This window comes from Mustela nigripes, chromosome 6, assembly GCF_022355385.1.
Source record: "Mustela nigripes isolate SB6536 chromosome 6, MUSNIG.SB6536, whole genome shotgun sequence".
NCBI lineage: Eukaryota > Metazoa > Chordata > Mammalia > Carnivora > Mustelidae > Mustela > Mustela nigripes.
Genome location: NC_081562.1, coordinates 60,639,963 through 60,658,740, shown reverse-complemented (window position 1 = coordinate 60,658,740; position 18,778 = coordinate 60,639,963). Strand labels below are relative to the sequence as shown.

Sequence of the window (18,778 nt, the reverse complement as noted above, 5' to 3'; positions counted from 1 at the left end):
AACATAGAATCTGAACTCTTGTAGACTTTCTATATATCTTTATTGAAGGAGACACTGAAGAAATAATAATCTAATCAAGAACAATTTTGTCCATAAGGAGGTTAAGAGAAGGAGGTGCAGTCTATTGAGAAAAGTATTTCATGGGGCACCTGGGTGGCTCTGGGTTAAAGCCTCTGCCTTTGGCTCTGGTCATGATCCCAAGGTCATGGGATCCAGTCCCTCATCAGGCTCTCTGCTCAGCATGGAGCCTGCTTCCCCCTCTTTCCCTGTTTGCCTCTGCCTACTTGTGATCTCTCTCTCTCTGTCAGATAGATAAATTAAAAAAAAAAAAAGCATTTCATGTATAGAATTTATTTTTAATAACAGATGTTTATTAAACATCCAATAAAGTGATTGAAGTTATAAATGCCCAAAAGTGGTGAACCTTATTTGTAGGCTGCATATTAGGGAAAGGAATATTTGAGAGATTGTCAGGAAAATTCAGCCTTTACCCTCACAATACATTTAGATAACTGCACACATTTCTTAGTATAACAAAAACATTTAATGCCTATGCGAATAAAATAAGAAGAAAGAAAAATATTTTCTGACAAAATTTCACTAAATCAGTGTTATTTTGAGCAATTGAGATAACTTAGTTTTTGGAAGCATTGCCAGTCATAAGAACTAAGGCAAAAAAACCCCATCATTTTACATAGCATTCACCTTCTTTGAATTCAAAATTAATAAACCATAATTCTCCTAATTTCTATTTGAGAAGTAAGGATCATCTCCTTCAGAACTTTGACTGATTCCAAATGTTGTTGCAAGACTCAAAATGAATTAAGGTTTTGTGTAAGGATGCTTTGAAAAATAATGTCTGTGTATGGGGTCTATTTGAAATTAGCAGATGACACTAGCATGATTAGATGAAAATGCTAATTTTATGATGCTTGTATCCTGCTGCTTAATGGTTGATTCTGACAATATTGTAATTAATTTTTTGCATCTATTTTGTTGAGTTTTTAAAGCCAAGGGCATAATTTATACAATTAAGTAAAACCTTGATGTTTTCAATCAAAAAAAGAAAAACACTTGAAATAATATGGATCAGACCCTGTGAAAAAAGCAAATTGTTTATAATATAGCCACTTCACTCTGAATAGTTAGTATCAGAGCTCTGAATTTCAATTAATGGTATCCTTCAAAAGGCTCATGCTTTGATAATTAGTTTGGACCTGTGTCAAATTCGTTTAAATGAGAAATCAGCTTTCAAAGACAAAAACATGCTTCAATTTAGAGGTCTGCTTTTAACTTTTGAAAAATTTGTCTTTTATTTTGAAAAATTTCAAATGCTTAGGAAAGTTGAGTGAACAGTAAAGTGAACACCTGTGCACCCATCTCTAACATTGACCAATTACTAATATGCTATCTACCTGCTCCATTTTCCCTTCTCTCTTTAAGTGAATGCAGCAAACATCAAGATATTTTGCTCTTAACTACTTCAGCATGAATCATCTACTACAAGGACATTTTCCTATCCAGCCACAATATATTACATTTTAGAAATTAGTATGAATTTATCATGATGCAACAAGTAAAATTTCTTTAGTTATAGCATAAATGTCTGTTATGAATTTGTTTTATCCCATTGAGGATTCAGTCAATATTGATGAATTATCATTGGTTATGTCCCTTCAACTTCTCGCAATCTGTAGAAGTCCTAGAATTTTCTGCCATTCCCCATATTTGATTCTTTGAAGAGTCCAGCCCTTTTGTCTTGCAGGACAACCCGCATTTTGTATTAATAAGTATGTTTATGACTTGACTTAGGTCCAATATTTTTGACAAGACCATGGTATGGGTGATTTGGGGCACTTCTTACTACATTATAGCTGGAGGTATATAATGTTGGATCTTTCTGCTATTGGCAATGCCAAGAGTAACACACACATCTTTCCATTGTAAAAACACATTCCTCCTTTGTAGTTAATAAATCATCTGTGGAGTGATACTCTGAGAGCTTATAAATATACTTTTATCCAACATGTCACAAATTGTTTTAGGTTGTATTGATTATTCTTGTTAGAATCATTAAAACTACATTAGCAGATAGAAAAAATCGTAATTTTCTGATTCTGTTATTTTTTAGTACATTCCTCTTAACATTTTTGCCTTCCTCCTTTTCATTTTAATATTACTGTGGATTTATGTATGTTTGTTTTAATTCAGTGTCTTATCTGTCAACCATTAAGTTAATTATTCATTTTGATACTAAAATTAGGCCCCATATTTTGTAAGGCAGGTTTTGACTTCCATGTATCCTGACATCATTTGTCTTTGAATATTTTCTTCTTGGCAAAAAAAAGATGTACCAAGCTTACTTTTGCATTCTGGAGATCTAGAATTAGTCATTTCTACAGAGAACATTAGTCTTTTAAATGTAGAATAGTTTTTTCAAAGCAAGATCTGGGTACTAGATTTGTAAAAAAAAATTTTTTCAATCCTTGTGCATACTTTTCCTCTCCTTATTTTCTTGAGTAGGACTTCTGGTACAAACCTAGATAGAAATAATAATAATGAATATCTTTGCCTGGTTCTGACCTAAGGGAATGGGTGCTCTTTTATCTAATGCCTTTTCTAACAGAAGAACATAATAATTTTTCTGTTCAGTGTTTTGGTGAGATTACTGTATTTGATTTTTAGAAACTTCTTAGAAGTGATTTCAAATTTATATAAAAGTTATAAGAATTAATTAAAATTTAAATTCTTAAAGTTATAAGAACTAATTAAAGGAACATCTATATACCCTTTGTTCAGTATAACTTTTTATTAATATTTTATTTTATTTCATTTTAAATTATTTGATGCATGTGATCTCTCTTCATATATATACAAAGTTTTTTATTGAACTGCTTAAAGTAGATTGGGTGCATCATAATCCTTTGCCCCCGAATGTTCCAATATCTATTTCTTAAGAGTAGAGATATTATTGGGGTGCCTGGGTGACTCAGTTGGTTAAGCATCTGTCTGGCTCAGGTCATGATCCCAGGGTCCTGGGATTGAGCCCTGCACTGCATCTGGGTCACTGCTCATTGGGGATTCTGGTTCTCCCTCTGCCTTTTCCTGACTCTACCCCTGCTTGTGCTCTTCCATACTCTCTCTCTCTAATAAATAAATAAATTCGTTAAAAAAATATAGATATTACCTAATCAAAGTAGAGTTACCAATGTAAATTTAACATAATTTGAAGTACTTTCATTTAAGCTACCATTCCTACTCCAATTTTTTCTATTCACCCATAATGTCATTAAAGCCTTTGTTCCCCTCCAGTACTGTACTAGTCTAGTTCAGAAACTGCATTTAGTCATCTTGCCACTTCAGACTTTTAAAATATGGAACATTTTTGCAGTCTATTTTGCCTTTTGTGACATTTAAGAATACAGCTCCCTCACCTTTTATTAAAGAAAGGTTTAAAAATTTTTTTTTTCTGATTTGATTCAGGTAATGTATTCTTGGGTGAAAAATTACATATATGAGGCTGTGTTTTTCTCAGAATATTACATCTCAGGGGCGCATATTTTCCATTTGTTCCTCATTGGTGATATTTATTTTGCTCATTTCATCCGGGTCTGATTTTTCCACTGTAGAATTACTGCTTTTATTTCTGGCAAACAATAAGCTGTTCTGGGAAAATATTTTAAGACCATACAATTATTAGATGAAGATGACTTCATTATTGTCAAGAACAGGTTTTTGGCTATGTGAAGGCTGATGCACTTCAACTTTCCCTACTCCCATCCATAAACCTTCAGGAATCTCAGCTGAAAGCCTGATAACTTGTCTTTATCAGGTCCCTTGAACTCCGAGTTCTGTCTTCCCAGAACTATAAATCTGTTAAAAACTTCTGCTCAGGTCTTTAGCATCCCAGCTCTGCTTTCTGGGGTGTGTGTGTGTGTGTGTGTGTGTTTTGAGACATACTCTTCCTTTGAGCAGTTTTGACATCCAAACTGTCAAAAAAATTTTTCATGCAAATTTTGTATTCCTATTTCAGCATTTCCTTCCCCTCCATTTCTAGCCCCTTAGAGATCCTAGATTTCATATCCACTTGTGTGAGGGGAGTTTTCTGTTCATATTCTATTGTCCTTCACTGCGAAGCAAAGGTGACGATGGAAATCATGTCCATCATTTCCCTTCTTTCAAGGATCACAGGCCTCAAGTTCTGACTCTGTTGCTGATCTCTCTGACTATTGCTGATATACAAAACATTCAAATAGGTGTTTCATGTATTTCACAGTACTTTTAAAAAAACGATTTTATTTATTTATTTGAGAGAGAGAGAGCATGAACAGGGGAGTGGCAGAGGTGGAGGGAGAAGCAGACTTCCCACTGAGCAGGGAGCAAGATAAGAGACTCAATTCCAGGACTCTGGGATCATGACCTGAGTCCAAAGTAGGGGCTTAACTGACTGAGCAGCCCAGGGGCCCCTTGCATTGCTTTGATAGTTGTTTTGGCAGACAGGTTATATTTATTTATTTATTTTAAAGATTTGATTGATTGATTGATTGATTGATGATTGACTTATCAGAGTGAGAGAGAGAGCAAGTGCACAAGCAGGGAGAGCAGCAGGAAGAGGGAGAAACAGGCTCCCCACTGAGCAAGGAGCCTAATGCGGGACTTGACTCAAGGACCCTGGAATCAGGACCTGAGCCAAAAGCAGGCTCTTAACCAACTGAGCCTCCCAGGTGTCCCAGACAGGTTATTTTTATACAAACTATTCTCTAATAGCCAAATTGGAAGTCTACTCACTCTTCTTTTTATTTAAAAAAAGATTTATTTATTTATTTTAGAGAGAGAGAGGGAGGAAGAGAGAGCTGGGGGAGGGGCTGAGGGAAAGGGAGAGAATCTCCACTGAGCGCAAAGCCTGATGGGGGCTCAATCCCAGGACCCTGTGATCATGACCTGAGCTGAAATCAAGAGCTGGTCGCCTAACAAATGGAGCCATCCAGGCACCCCTAATCACTCTTCTCTTAATAGCAGTTGAATTGTGCTTCTTTTCCTATAACCTAAAAGTTACCTAATTTAAAAAAATGAAAGTGTCAATAGATGTGACAACTATTTTTAAATGTTTTTGTATTTTATTGAGTAAATCTTCACCCCTGCCCTAAACCTAATTAAAAATTCAAATCCATGAATTGTCAATGTCTTTGTTTCTTCAATGCTGGTACCAAAAGTTAATCACAAATGAAGAATAGAAAATGTTTTGTTTTGGTTTCGATTCCATTCTTAACCTATGACATAATAACCTGAGGGTTGAATACATGTTTATTCCTGTTTCATCCACAACTTCGTTACTGCACTTGGTCAAACGGAGAAATCAGTGGGTTGAGTGGCCTAACTGGCGTGCCTGGGTGGCCCAGTCATATTGGTTTCCTCTTAGGTCGTGATGTCAAGGTCATGATTTCAGGGTGGTGGATCTAGCTCCACACTCAGCACAGAGTTTGCTTAATGTTTTCTTTCCCTCGGCCTCTTTGCCCTGTGTGCTCTCCCTCTAACTCTCAAATAAGTAAGTCTTAGAAGTGTTCCAACTATTCTTTGTTTTCCTCTTCTTCCAAACCTAAATCTATTCTATGCCATTTTGCTCCTTACTTTAGGCTCTTAGAGACTGTCTTCTATAGGCTGCATCATCTGGAGCTCCTCCATTTTGACATCTAGTTGAGACGAGACACAGGGAGCCACCTGCAGTAGATTGGAAGTAATTAGGATAGACACAGTGGGGAAAACTTTCTGTACTCTGGCTAAGCCCCAACACAGTCTGACAATATCTACATTCCTTTGTGAGTTTGCTTATAGTTCCAGGAGACCGTACCTTCTGACACTGCCTCTCAGCAGGTACTAGTCCAGCTAGTTTTCTTCAGGGCTTGGATAGTAACAGTGTCCACAATTACTTCTCACTGCGTTCTTCACCATCCTTTATTAGTTTCTTAGGCACACCTTCACTTCTGAAAATAGCTGATCCATTAAACACTCTTCAGTTAAATCCTTTGGAATAAACCATCACTTTCTGATAGAAATTTTCACTGATACGTTAGATCAGTAATTATTGAGAAACACTACCAGAGAAAAAAGAGAAAAATATAAATAGAAGAAGATTTAAAAGAGGATAGACTGAGAATTTTTAATGTTTGTTTCATAGGTTTTTATGTCATATTCTATTAATACAACGCTAAGTAAAAAGGACTGGAATGTATTAGTAATAAAAATAACAAATGTGTAGTTCTTATTTAGAAAGCATGTTATGGGCGATGGGAGGGATATGATGCAACTATGTCATTACTATCTTAATGCACCTGCGTAATAGGTGGCACAGACCACTCCCACTTGAATTTCAATGGTCAAGTCATATGGATTAGCCCAATTATAGTGTAGTAGAGACATATAATCCTTCCACAAAAATATTGTGAATATTCTAGTAATGTACACTAGTACACTAAACATAAAGAATTGCAGAAGAAAAAAAATGGAGGAAAAAGAGAAAAAGAAATACACGAATGGACAACAATTTAGAATCCTCCAGAACTGAAGGAACTTATGAATCCCCAAATCAAGTGTCTACTCTGTGTACTAAGCCAACTAACATAATATGAAACCATACTCAGAGAATTGTAAAATACTAAAGGTGAAATGAAAATGTTAAGATATGTGAGAGGAAAATAATGTACCTACAAAAGTATAATAACTAGATTAAAATGTTCCTTCTCATTAACAACAATAAATACCAGAATACTCTCCCAGGATATTGTCTAAATTCTGAGAAACTTAGACAGTCTAGCATTTTATGGTAGCCAAGCTATTATCTGTGAGTGGAAACAATAAAGACATTTGTGAGTCATAAAACATTAAACAAAGTTTCAACTGATAGGCTTTTACAGAAAGAACTGTTACAGAACATTACTGAACATGAAGAACCCAAGGTGTGGGGAGGAGAATGAAAAGAAAAATATTAGTGTCCCCCAATTTGATGTTACAATAATAATGTCAGATAAAAAAGATGAGATATAGGAATACAATTTAGTAATCAAGTGAGACTCCACAAAGATATAGAATAATTGAACTTGCATACATCCAATAACATGGCTTTAACATTTATAAAGCAAATCTAAAAAATTAATAGAGAAATTCTTAAACAGTGACTCAATTTTAAAGAAAATAAAGGCATAAAGGAGATTAAGGTATAAAAATGAAGATTTAAGATGGGCTTATCTAATAGAAAAATGGTGATCTCTGAAGCCCAATATGGAAAAAATACATTTATTTATATGTGCAAATATACTTATAAAAAATTAGCCATTCACAATTATGTCTATAGAAATTTAAAACAATAAATATTATAGAGACCTCATTGATATAATGCAGTTAAGTGAGACATGCAATAATAACTAATATAGTAAAAAAAGTTACTATAGGTTGCAAAAGTTTCAAATGCCCTGAAAAGAAAATCCATGTCTTTGAGAGGGAAAAGAGTCAATGGATGTTACAAAAAAGAACTGAATGCATTGATTTTAAAAGATATGACAAGATTTTGGAATATTGTGCTTTTAATCAAGAAAAATTGGAATTCTATTAGCTCAGAATCTAACACAGGAGACTTACAAGGACAGGAATGTAGCCAAAAGAAAGGGAGAATGAACACAATAAAGATAAGATGACCAGAAATTAATAAAATAAAAATAAAAATAGTGAATCCTATAATATACATGTGAGGATCATCAAAACCAGAGCTGGTTTTTAGAAAGGATAATAAAATAAAAAATCTTTAGTGACATTTATCAGGAAAATAAAACAATAACAAAAGACTTCATTCAAATATGGAACAAAAATCAGAAATAACTGGAGATATAATAGAGATTAAATATGTATCATTATATATAGTGAAAAAGCTTATGTTAATAAATTTGAAAATTTTTATGCAATGGATTATTAACTAAAATAACACCAATAATCAAGATTCTTTTTTTAAAAAAGATTTTATTTATTTACTTGAGAGAGAGAGCACATGGGAAGAGAGGAAGAAGCAGACCCCTGCTGAGCAGGGAGCTGGATGCAGGACTCGATTCCAGGATTCCAGGATCATGACCTGAGCTGAAAGCAGATGCTTAACTGACTGAGCCACCCAGGTGCCCACTAATCAAAAATCTTTAAGAAAAAATAGAGATCTTTAAAATCCTCTAAGCACTAAAAATTATAATTGTTAATCAAGATAAACTACTCATACCGCAAAGACACCAGAACTAGACCATTTTAAAGGAGAAATTTACTAGAACTTCAAAGAACTAATAATGTCCTCTCTATGCAAATTGTTTAAAAAAAAAAAAAAGAGAATTGAAAAGGTGGGAATGTATAATGAAAAAAAAAAAAAAAAGGAGGTAGACAACGATCTTAGGTCCTTAACAAAAAAATTACTCAAAATAGATCACGGACCCAAAGTAAAATGCAAAACCATAAAACTTGTAAGAAATAACAGAAAAAAAAACTAGGTGACGTTGGGTTTGGTGATGATTTCTTCAATACAACACTAGAACCACTAGCCACACACAAAAAAATTGGTAAGTTAAGAAAACTGAAAAAGTTTTGCTCTTTGAAGGACATTGATGAGAGAATGAGAAACAAGCTACAGACTGGGAGAAAATATTTGCAAAACACAGAGCCATTAGAGAATTGGTATCCAAAATATACACAGAACTTCTCAGACTCTACAATCAGAAAACAATTAAAAATGGTCAAGAATCTGAAAAGATACTTCTTCAAAGATATACAGATCATTTATAAGCATATGAAAAATGCTCAAAATTATATGTCATTAAAGAATTGTATGTTAAAACCAGCAAGATACCATAATGTTACATATTCAGTAGAATGGCAAAAATTCAGCAAACCAGCAAACTCCCCATAAAACCTGAAAATACTCAATATTTGAAGGAATACAGACATTGCATTACATTAGGAGTGTAAAATGGTAGTTTGCTTTTAAAAACATTTTAACAGTTTCACTCTCCCCTCCTCCTCTTACCCATTCTCCTCCTCTTTCTCCTTGTCCTTTTGTGGCAATTTCTTTCTTTCTTTCTTTCTTTCTTTCTTTCTTTCTTTCTTTCTTTCTTTCTTTCTTTCTTTCTTTTCTTTCTTTTTTTTTTTTAAACAATTTGCATAGAGAGGACATTATTAGTTCTTTGAAGTTCTAGTAAATTTCTCCTTTAAAATGGTCTAGTTCTGGTGTCTTTGCGGTATGAGTAGTTTATCTTGATTAACAATTATAATTTTTCTTTCTTTCTTAAGATTTTATTTATTTATTTGACAGAGATCACACGTAGGCAGAGAAGCAGGCAGAGAGAAAGGGAGAAGCAGGCTCTCTGCTCAGCAGGGAGCTCAATCCCAGGACCCCAAGATCCTGACCTGAGCCGAAGAGAGAGGCTTAACCCACTGAGCCAACCAGGTGCCCCTTTTGTGGCAATTTCTTACAAAGCTAAACATAATGTTTCTGCATGATCCAGTAATTACTCTGCTAGGTATTTACTCAATTGAGTCGACAACTATGTCCACACAAAAACCTGCATGACAATCTTTTTTTTTTAAAGGAAAATACTTATTTAATTTGGTTAGCAATGTTCTTTAATAAAGGAAAAACAGCAGTTTTCTCACATGAATATCTTCTCTGTCAAGCTTTTTTTTATCAGTCTTGTAATTTTTTAATTGTTAATTTTTAAATATTTTTATTGTGTTATGTTAGTACATCACTAGTTTTTGATTTAGTGTTCCATGATTCATTGTTTGCATATATCACCCAGTGCTCCATGCACTCTCTGACCTCCCTAATACCCATCACCAGACTCACCCATTCCCCCACCCCCTACCTTCTAAAACTCTCCATTTGTTTCCTGGAGTCTATAGTCTCTCATGGTTAATCTTCCCCCTCTGATGGTTCATTTTCTGGAGTCCACAGTCTCTCATGGTTCATTCTTCCACTTCATTTTTCCCTTCTCCTAATGTCCTCCATGCTATTTCTTATGTTCCACAAGTAAATGAAACCATATGATAATGGACTCTCTCTGCTTGACTTATTTCATCAGCACAATCTCCTCCAGTCCCATCCATGTTGATACAAAAGTTGGGTATTCATCCTTTCTGATGGAGGCATAATACTCCATTGTATATATGGACCATATATTCTTTATCCATTCATCTGTTGAAGGACATCTTGGCTCTTTCCACAGTTTGGCGACTGTCACCATTGCTGCTATGAACATTGGGGTACAGATGGCCCTTCTTTTTACTACATCTGTATCTTTGGGGTAAATACTGAGTAGTGCAATGGCTGGGTCATAAAGTAGTTATACTTTAATTTTTGAGGAACCTCCACACTGTTTTCCAAAGTGGCTGCACCAATTTGCATTCCCACCAACAGTGTAAGAGGATTCCTCTTTCTCCACAACTCCAACATTTGTTGTTTCTTGCCTTGTCAATTTTTGCCATTCTAACTGGTGTAAGTTATCTCAATCTGGTTTTGATTTGAATTTCCGTGATGGTTAATGATGATGAACACTTTTTCATGGGTCTGTTAGTCATTTGTATGTCTTCTGTAGAAAAGTGTCTACTCATGTCTTCTTTTCATTTTTTCACTATCTGTTTTTTGGGTGTTGAGTTTGAGAAGTTCTTTATAGATTGTGGGTATCAGCCCTTTCTCTGTAGTGTCATTTGCAAATATCTTCTCCCATTCTGTGGGTTGCCTCTTTGTTTTGTTGATTGTTTCCTTTGCTGTGTGGAAGCTTTTTATCTATAAATGGTGCTGGACACCATTAATAAATTGTTAAATTGGACAGCTATATAGAGAAGAATGAAACTGGACTATTCTCTTACACCGTACACTCTAAATGGATGAAAGACCTCAATGTAAGACAGAAATCCATCAAAATCCTAGAGCAGAACATAGGCAATAACCTCTTCAACATCCACCACAGCAACTTCTTTCAAGACTTGTCTCCAAAGGCAAGGGAAAAAAATGAAAATGAACTTTTGGGACTTCATCAAGAAAATCTTTAGAGTAGTTTTATTTAGAATTGCCCTAAACCAAAATACCCTTCAATAGGTGACAAAATAAACATACCGTCTTACATCTGTACAATGCAGTATCATTCAGTAACAACAGCAACAACAAAAAAATGAGCTAGAAAGCCACAAAAAAATAGATGAAACTTAATTGCATATTACTAAATGAATGGAAGCCAGTCTGTAATAGCTATTACATGATTCCAGCTCTGAAAAAGGGAAAACTGTAGGGACAGTAAAAATCAGTGGTTGCCAGGGCCTCAAGGGTCTGGAGAGGGATGAACAGGTGAATCTCAAGGACTTTTTAGAACAACAAAACTATTCTGTAGATCCTGTAATGGTGGGCATATGAAATTATGCATGTCAAAACCCAAAGAACTTTACAACACCAACAGTGAACCTTAAGGCAAACTATGGAATTTAGTTAATAATAATGTATTAAGATTGGATTCATTAATTATAAAAAAGATACCAAGCCAATGCAAAACATTAATAATAGGTGAATTATGCACAGGGAAGGAGAATATATGGGAACTCTTTGTGTACAACCTCCTAAATTCTTTTATAAGCTTAAAACTGTTTTAATCAATAAGTCTTTAAGTGAAAAAATAAAGCAAAACAAAACAAAATAATACCCCCTTACATGAAACCATAGAAGAGGCTAGGGAAGGATGGAGAGTGGCAGTGATGGGCCAATGAAATAGATCTAGCATTTGGGGAACCTTTTGACTTCCAGACATCAAGGTATACTATAAAGCTATATTGATTCAGGGGGGCTGGTATTGGGGAAAGCTTTGCTAGGAAACCTGAGAGATCCACAGACAAATGGAACTTTAATTTCATGAACTGGGAAGCGTTTCAGATCAACAAAAAGGATAGATTCTTCAATGGTGCAGAGAGTACTGATTTTCTATGTGGAAAAAAGAAAGTTAAAATCCTACATCATTGCAAACATAGAAAAAATTCCTGATGTGAAAAAGAGTCAATGATAAGAACTAAGCTTTAAATTTTTAGAAGAAAATATATTTCCTTGTAGTAGTGAAGTAGTTCTTAAATAAGACTCAATGTCATAAAATGTGAAAATTTGTAAAAATTGTCTATGTTAATCCAAAAAGATATGACAAAAATTAATTAAAAAAACACAGACTGGGAGAAAATAATCACAACAAATACTTGACAAAGAACTAGTAACTAATATTTCTAAATTATTAGGGAGGAATCAATAGAATAGAAAAATGAGCAAAATATGTAACAGAAGATCTTAATGAGCAAGAATCATATAAATTAATACTCAACCTTATTATTTATAATATTTGGGAAAATGCAACATAAAACAAAAATGCTATTTTACACATAATAAAATGACAAAATGAAAATATTTGCTAACACCAGCCTTTGGTGGGGTGTGGAGAAACAAACATTTCTAAACCATGATAGTAGCAATATAACCAGCACAACTTGGTGTGTAATTTGATAATATCCAATACATTTGAACAATGCACATTTTTTACCAAAGTATTCAACTCTCAGATTAGGGAAATTACTACCTGTTTTATCATTGCTATACTTTTATTAGTATGTATGGTTTTGTGTGCCTAATTACTATTCTAAAAATCCTTTCAGTTGTAAAGTATATTTTAACTCTGTGTCAAGACTCCTCTATCACGCAGAGAAAGCATTGTTCCTTGTAAAAACAAACAAACAAACAACAACAAATACACATTTCTAAAATTACCTAGTGTCTAGTCAGAATTCTAACTATTCAATAGCCTTCTTAAAGTTCTTCAGTATAGTTGAAAATAAAATTGTCCATTGTAATTACTAATGAAGATCAAACTCTTCTACTTCTTTATTTACATAGTTTATTTTTCTCCCAAAAGGGAAAACAGTTTTGAAGGGCAAACAATATTTGATACTTCTTCTTGAGAATCCTGGGTAATAAACAAAAATCCCACTGGCATTTCCATCATTCACAAACTCAATCCCTTTTGCATTCTTTTGTATGGGCTCTGACAATATAATGGTGTTTGTTAGCCTTTTATTCTTGATCTTGAACAAGAATCCTGGTGTGCCTGTCAGAATTGTAAGGGAAAGGAGAAAGAAATTATGCACTGTGGTGCCAGAAAATGAGAGGCAAATGAACAATTTGAAATGGTAGATTTTACAGGGACAGAACAGAATTTGCTGTTCTGAAGAAAGTTTAATAAGGCAGTTAGGACAGAAAAGAATATCTAAGTTAATATATTTCTCTAACTGCTGGACCATAAATAAAACTTATTGATCTTTGTATTTTAAAACCAATGTTTTTTTTTCAATTTTACCTTCAAATACTCTGGAAATTGCCAAAATAGATTATTTGACTGTAATAGTCTATCAAAATGTACTTATTTTGTCCATATAAACTATGTTGTGAGAGTACATTATTCAGACAGTACAAAAATAAGAAATTCATTCTGACAGTTTCATGAATTTTATGAGTTTTAGGGAAACATCTATGAAAAACTCTAATCCAAAATGAATATCCAATGTGACTATATTAATATGAATTAATATATTACTATAAACTGTATTACTATACACTATATACCATTAATATTAATATATTAATGTTCCTGTTACATGTCCAACTTTTCAAGCAGAGAATCAAAAATCATTCAGACTGGGGCACCTGCGTGACTCAGTAGGTTAAGCCTCTGCCTTCGGCTCAGGTCATGATCTCAGGGTCCTGGGATTGAGCCCTGCATTGGGCTTTCTGCTCAGCACGGAGTCTGCTTCCCCCTCTCTCTGCCTGCCTCTCTGCCTACTTGTGATTTCTCTCTCTGTCAAATAAATAAATAAAATAAAATAAAAAAATCATTCAGACTAAGTCTTTCTGGCATCTTAAAACTTCATTAAAATTTTCCAAAATCAAGCTTACAGCTGCTTGAATAATACATATTGTGTCTAAATTGTCATTGTATTCAGTTATAAATTTATTTGTTTGACATATATCATTATTTCACATTTTCATATCTTATGCAAATTTGTGGCAATATGTATTTCAGCTAAGAAGATTCTCCACTTTCCTTGGCATCGCTTCAGATGGAAGTCCACTGAAATTCTTATCCTTGTACCTCTGTAGGTAAGATGTTCCTTACTTTCAAGACTTTTTCTCTGATTTCTGCAGGATAAATAGGATGTGGTTAAATTTTTTTTCTCAATCTTGTTTGTGGTTTCTGAGTTTCCTCAATTTGTGATTTGATATCGGCTATTCATTTTGGAAAATTCTCAACCACCATTACTTCAAGTCCTTCTTCAGCTCCCTGTTCTCTTTCTTCTCTTCTGTAAATCTAATTACGTGTATGTTACAACATTTGATAATATCCCACACTTCTTATAGGTTTGGTTCTGTTTTGTTTATTCTTATCCCTTCTTACAATATTTAACCTTCAGTTTAATCTGTGTTTCAGTGGGTCCATGTATGTGAGTTCTGACCTCAGGATTTATCCAGTTGTATAACTTTTTTTTTTCCCCTTTCCTGTCCCTACCTCATTTCCTGGCTGTAGTCTTTTCAATCTACATTCTTGAAGGCTTGAATTCTGTTGAATTTTTTTCCTCCTATACGTGAGACGGCAAAGTCAGATGGGGACAAGTTAAGAGGAATGCCCTTCCCCATTCTGGAAAAAAGGCTCTGGTACAGATACTTTCCCTTCAAAGCAGGCTTTTATTATAGAAGGTTCTGAACATATTTTGCAGTGGTTGTTATTCCGCTCTTCCTGCCTGAACCATCAGGACATCTTTCTTAGATCTTCATAGTGATAAATGGAAGTTTTGTTGTTGTTTGTTTGTTTGTTTAGATTTTATTAATTTATTTGAGAGATAGAGAAAGAAAGATAAGAGAGTAAGCCAGGGAGAGGCAAAGGCAGAGGGAGGGGGAGAAGCAGACTCCCTGCTGAGCAGAGAGCCCAATGTGGGGCTCAATCCCAGAACCCTGGAATCATGACCTGAACCAAAGGCAGCCACTTAACAGACTGAGTCACCCAGGCGCCCTGATAAACTGGTTTGTATTCCAATTCCAGCTCCCAGGATTTTCTCACTCCTAAATTAGACTTCACTTAATCTCCAATAATTTGTAACACTTACCATGAAAGTATTCCTGCAAGTTTATAATTACAGTGGCTTCTGTTAGACATTTGTAGGTGATGACTGACTCTCTAGATTGATCTGATCTGTTCCTCCAGATTTCAGTGTGGCAGTTTGCCCTACAATCGTAGTTCGCTGATGGATGCAAGTGAAGTGATTGATTTTCACTTTGTCGAGTTTTTATTTGTAAGGATGACAGTGACAACTTCCATCCTGTTTATATGCAGGAGCTGACTGACACCAGGAATCCAAGTTCAATCATATGTATATGCGTGTACACACACACACACACGCACGCACACACACATATACATACATATATGCACACATTTTACAGATGAGTTACTGAATTTAGAGACTCCTATAAAGAGACATTAATTAGGGCCTTACACCAAAGTCACATAGCTATAGGATGGCAGTGCCAAACCTAAATCTTTAAGTCTTCTTACTCAAATTCAAGATGTTTTCTGCTATGACACAGTGCAGTGCTTCTCATTTCTCTTTCTTTCCCATAATTTCTATCATCTGGCATAAGATCAACTGGTTGCAGTCTGAGCTTCCTCAGTTTGTAGAGATACTCTATATCTTGCAAACCTAATTTTCTACCCACAAAAATTAATGTATTCAAGGTTGCCTCAAGATACACTTACATTTCCTCATAAAGAGCTCCTAATTTTCCTTTATTACTCAACCTAAATAATGTAAGAGGATCACTTGAATGTTCACAAACACTCAATAAATCATTTCTTCAAGTGCTGTGCTCTGGAACTCCACTTTCTCAATAGATGTTTGTCACTAGCAGAAGTGGATTTAAGCATTTGGGGGTGGGAAAGAATTTTATTTCATTTCTTAAAAAAGATTTATTTATTTATTCTGGAGTGAAAGAGAGAATACAAGTGCAGAGGAGAAAGGCAGAGGGAGAGGGAAAGTCTTAAGCGGTTACTACGCTGAGCACAGAGCCCTATGTGGGGCTTGATCTAACGACCTTGAGATCATGACCTGAGCCAAAAATCAAGAGTCAGACACTGAACTGACTGTATCACCCAGATGCCCCAGGGGGCAAGGAATTTTAAAATTGCATTCCAGTGAATAATTCAATCTTTCTCTAAAGAAGGTGAACCTTATAAGTATATTATGGTTCTCTATGAAAGGACAGTACCAAAGAAAATGCTTTAATATTGCATCAAGTAATTTGAGGATTAAGTTACTATATGTTGTCGTCTGTGCCTTCATGCACAAGGATACTAAAGCCCTTTTGTGTCTCACTATGATTTCTGTAGCAGTAAACCATATCTTTTCTGTTCCCCGGTAGTGAGGGCTTGAGTTATTTAGATGCGAGTACACAGCATTCTTAGAGTTGAATTGAATATTAATACAAAATTATGGAAGTAATTTATCTTAAAATATTACCTTTTACTTTAACATAATATTATAAAAATCTCAATGACAAATGAATGGTTAGATTTTATTTTAGAAAATAATGAAAAGGGTTGGCTGGGTGGTTCAGTTGGTTAAGCATCTGCCTTCTGCTCAGGTCACAATTTTAGGGTCCTGGGATTAAGCCCCATGTTGGGCTCCCTGCTCAGCTGGGAGCCTGCTTCTCCAGCTCCCTCTGCCACTGCCCCTGATTGTGATCTCTCTCTCTCTCCATCAAATAAATAAATAAAATCTTAAAAAAAAAAAAACAGAAGAAGAAAATAACTAAAAAATTGTAATTTATTTTAACATGGTTTGTCAAAAGTAAAGTTCCAGTTTATCTTACCATGACAGGCTTACTGGACCAAAAGCTCCTCCAGGCTTTGCACCAAGAACTGTTCCAAGCACTCTATATACCTCTATCCCTTATCGTTAAATAGTATCATTCCTATTAACTCTGGTTTATAGTAAAGTCAACTGAGGTTTAGGGAATTTAGGTTTAGAGAATTTCCCAAGTGTGAAACTCTGGTGTTAACCCATGGCTATTTCCTACCATATGGGAAAAGTCAGGCGTAGAAGGAGAAAAAGAAGAGAAATGAAGACAAGAGATGGTGAAATAGAGGAGAATACATACAAGCATTCAATTTGGTGAATTGCATCTTTGCCTTTCCCATAGTTTGTTTCTGAACCAATACGTTTACCCTTCATATTTTGGCCCAAACTAGTATAAAATGGATTTTCGTACCTTATAACTATAGATCTGTAATTAGTATTTAATCACATACATTATAACTGAAAATTATAAATCAAGTTTTAAAATGTCATAAAATTGCAAAACTTGTACTAATTTTGAATTGCAAAACAAGTAACATCCTATCAGGAGACCCGCCATTACTTCTCTGGGTTTTCCCACTGCAACCGTGCTAATAAAGCTTTCTCTGTGAACAGGGTGATTTGGTTAATAGGTATTATAACAACCACCAGTTCAATTCAAGGAACAACTCTTGAGCACTAACCATGTGCAAAACACTGTTTATTCATCTCTGCGCCTCAAACCCGCTTCAAAAAGTAGAGTACTGGGCGCCTGGGTGGCTCTGTGGATTAAGCCTCTGCCTTCTTAGGTCATGATATCAAAGTCCTGGGAATGAGCCCCGCATTGGGCTCTCTGTTCAGCAGGGAGCCTGCTTCCCCCCCTTCTCTCTGTCTGCCTCTCTGCCTACTTGTGATCCCTGTCTGTCAAATAAATAAATAAAATATTAAAAACAAAAACAAACACAACAAAAAAATCCCTTGTTCAGAATCCGTTTTCCTCTCCCAACTTCCCTCCCCTATGACCACTCCTACTCAAACTCCTACCTCCTTTGAAACTAATAGTTTTTTCAACAAATTCCTTTCTTCTGCTTTTATTTTCCTGTAAGTTGTTTTCCATACCACAACCAGAGTGATCCTTTAAAACGTAAACCAGGTTATGCATGCTCCTTGATTAAAGTCGTCCCATACATTACCTTCAAAATTACCCCGGTTGCAAGACCGTACAGAATCTGGCCTTCACCTTTCATGTCACAAAACTACCATTCTGTAGGCCATGCTCTATGTACACTTGCTTTTCCATTTCTCAAACACATCAAGGTCATTTTCACCTTAGAAGTTGTATCACGGTTTGGTGTGCCTAGAATGATCTTTCCAGTGACTTCTCTGCTATTCAGCTTAGCTTCGGTGTCACTTCCTCACACAAAACCTCTTCTGACTTCCCAACTGAAAAGAGTCATGTTGTACTCTATTTTGAGTCTATGTATCAGAGTTATCACTAATGTTGCATTTTGTTCGTTTTCTTTCTCCCTTCTAGGATATATTTTGTTTAGTCATTAGAATTCCAGTATATAAAGCAATAATTCATAGGAATTTTCAAAATATCTATTGAATGAATAAATGATATTTTTTCTCAGACTCCTCACCTAAGTAAATTGTACCCAGTTGCTTCAGAAAAAAATCCGAAAGCCATCCTTGATTCTTCTCTAACTCTCCAACCAAATACATTAGCAAGTATTTTGGCCCTATTTCAATAATTAACTCCAAATCCTCCACTCCTATACATTTCCACTAATCACTTCTAAAGCCAGACCAATACAACCTCGTGTTCGGACTCTCAGTATTTTTGCTT

General features: G+C 35.0%; 1 long non-coding RNA gene across 1 annotated transcript in view; it reads left to right on the top strand.

Moving 5' to 3' along the window:
• The window catches only part of LOC132020625 (uncharacterized), a 64,652-nt gene extending 50,463 nt beyond the window's left edge, over nucleotides 1-14,189 (top strand). The window contains exon 3 of the long non-coding RNA XR_009405042.1: nucleotides 14,124-14,189. This is a non-coding gene — a long non-coding RNA (uncharacterized LOC132020625). The remainder of the gene's footprint in view (nucleotides 1-14,123) is intronic.
• Nucleotides 14,190-18,778: the final 4,589 nt, after the last annotated feature.